Source organism: Chiloscyllium plagiosum, unplaced genomic scaffold, assembly GCF_037043375.1.
Source record: "Chiloscyllium plagiosum isolate Xiang-an unplaced genomic scaffold, Cpla_swu_hap1 HiC_scaffold_27, whole genome shotgun sequence".
In the NCBI taxonomy this organism is placed as follows: Eukaryota; Metazoa; Chordata; class Chondrichthyes; order Orectolobiformes; family Hemiscylliidae; genus Chiloscyllium; species Chiloscyllium plagiosum.
In genome coordinates, this window is record NW_028270165.1 from 42,946,105 (window position 1) to 42,948,815 (window position 2,711).

A 2,711-nucleotide genomic window follows, 5' to 3' on the forward strand; every position below is an offset into this window, starting at 1 on the left:
GGTTAGGGTCAGTAAGTCCCTGTCTGACACTGACAAAGAGGAAGATTCAATGGACACAAAAGGGAATTCGGTGGTCACGTTCAGATGTGCAGACTGACGCTGAGAAGGCGAGAGAATGAAACGAATAGAGACAAACGTTTACTTAAGTGTTGAACCAGCAGAGCGAAGGTGGGCCGCATGGCCTCCGTCTGCGCTGTGACACATGTTGTGATTCAGTGTGAAATCACAGTTCGACCAACAGAATGTGGGAATTTAGAAATAAATTTATATTTACACAGCCTCCATACGTCTGCGAAACAGCATATTACACGACAGCAGTGGAGGTCTTTGACATCAGGCTCGAAGGTGCCTGCCGTGTGCCAGACGAAAACCAGAAGTGTTCTGTGGAAGGGGCGCTGCGTGCGGCAGCAGAGTGGCGCAGCGGGAGCGCGCTGGGCCCATAACCCAGAGGTCGATGGATCGAAACCATCCTCTGCTATTGTTCAATGTCGCCTCGTGCTGCTCTCTTCTACGAGCCGCCTTTGCATCTACTTAATGGCATTTAGCATATCGATGCACTCGCCAAATCCACTCAATTCAAGTGGCATGATTTTAGAGGTCTCAATGGTTTTCTGTCCTTCGTCTGTTTCCTCTGAACTGAATCGCAAACCCAGTTCTCTGCGATGCCAATCAGCTGGTAAAGTTGAAACACATGCCTTGCGGTTTCGTCCATTCCTTGCAGTAATTCGCCACCCTGGTCCAGACGAGAATGACAAGCATGTCAGAAACCGCATCACGACTCAGACATAGTCCCCTACTATTAGGACGGATACCACCGATTGTGAATAACCTCAGAGAGAGAGACAAGTGACAGACAGTCGCCGTGGACTCGATGGGCTGAACGGCTTCTGTCTGCGCGAGAATGATGCTACGTGTTTATGCCGTCCCACTGCCTGTCTCTGGGACAGAGAGACTGAGGGAGCAAAACTGCTTCATTTTTAACCGTCCCTTCCGTGTTGGACTGCCTGATTGGAAAATTGGGACAGCTCTCCTCGGAGAAGCGAACTTTTCCAAGTCATGAGGGATCTAGAAACAGGAAATAATGTTGTGGGGCGGGGGTCGTCAGTAGCGCTCTGGCTCGTTGGTCTAGGCGTATGATTCTCGCTTAGGGTACTTTCCAGTGCCGAGTTGCGAGAGGTCCCGGGTTCAAATCCCGGACGAGCCCGCGTTTTTTAACTTGACTTGTGCAAAACTGCCTGATTAATTTTCTCAAAAAACGCCTTCGTGAAACGAGGTTGGGCTGTCTGGAGTACGAATGAGGCAGAAGACAGGGAAGTGAAATGGTTGGAGATAGTGTTCAACAGGTTGACGTGAGTGGTGCGGTGTTTGAGGAATGTCAGCAATCAAGGTAGATTGGAAAATTGGGACAGCTCTCCTCAGAGAAGCGAACTTTTCCAAGTCATGAGGGATCTAGAAACAGGAAATAATGTTGTGAAAATGCTCCCACATCTGAAAGGATCCACAACGATTCGGCAGAATTTTAAAGTCACGAGGTAAAGAAGGAAAAGTGACATGAGGAAGAACGTTTTCGTTACAGGGAGTGGTTAGGGTCAGTAAGTCCCTGTCTGACACTGACAAAGAGGAAGATTCAATGGACACAAAAGGGAATTCGGTGGTCACGTTCAGATGTGCAGATTGACGCTGAGAAGGCGAGAGAATGAAACGAATAGAGACACACGTTTACTTAAGTATAGAACCAGCAGAGCGAAGGTGGGCCGCATGGCCTCCGTCTGCGCTGTGACACATGTTGTGATTCAGTGTGAAATCACAGTTCGACCAACAGAATGTGGGAATTTAGAAATAAGTTTATATTTACACAGCCTCCATACGTCTGCGAAACAGCATATTACACGACAGCAGTGGAGGTCTTTGACATCAGGCTCGAAGGTGCCTGCCGTGTGCCAGACGAAAACCTGAAGTGTTCTGTGGAAGGTGCACCGCGTGCGGCAGCAGAGTGGCACAGCGGGAGCGTGCTGGGCCCATAACCCAGAGGTCGATGGCTCGAAACCATCCTCTGCTATTGTTCAATGTCGCCTCGTGCTGCTCTCTTCTACAAGCCGCCTTTGCATCTACTTAATGGCATTTAGCATATCGATGCACTCGCCAAATCCACTCAATTCAAGTGTCATGGTTTTAGAGGTCTCAATGGTTTTCTGTCCTTCGTCTGTTTCCTCTGAACTGAATCGCAAACCCAGTTCTCTGCGATGCCAATCAGCTGGTAAAGTTGAAACACATGCCTTGCGGTTTCGTCCATTCCTTGCAGTAATTCGCCACCCTGGTCCAGACGAGAATGACAAGCATGTCAGAAACCGCATCACGACTCAGACATAGTCCCCTACTATTAGGACGGATACCACCGATTGTGAATAACCTCAGAGAGAGAGACAAGTGACAGACAGTCGCCGTGGACTCGATGGGCTGAACGGCTTCTGTCTGCGCGAGAATGATGCTACGTGTTTATGCCGTCCCACTGCCTGTCTCTGGGACAGAGAGGCTGAGGGAGCAAAACTGCTTCATTTTTAACCGTCCCTTCCGTGTTGGATGCCTGCAGTCCCTCAGCTCAGGGCCGTGGGGATGACTCTCAGTGAGTGAAGGTTTCACTCGGATTCTCTTCATCTGGGACACTTGGGGCTCAGATGTTAACTGCTGCGCGATCGCAGCAAAGAAAGCGA

At 49.6% G+C, this 2,711-nt stretch overlaps 1 non-coding gene across 1 annotated transcript; it reads left to right on the forward strand.

Moving 5' to 3' along the window:
* The first annotated feature begins 406 nt into the window (after positions 1-406).
* Positions 407-478, forward strand: trnam-cau (transfer RNA methionine (anticodon CAU)). The gene has a single exon. It is a non-coding gene; the product is annotated as a tRNA-Met (tRNA).
* The last annotated feature ends 2,233 nt before the right edge of the window (positions 479-2,711 follow it).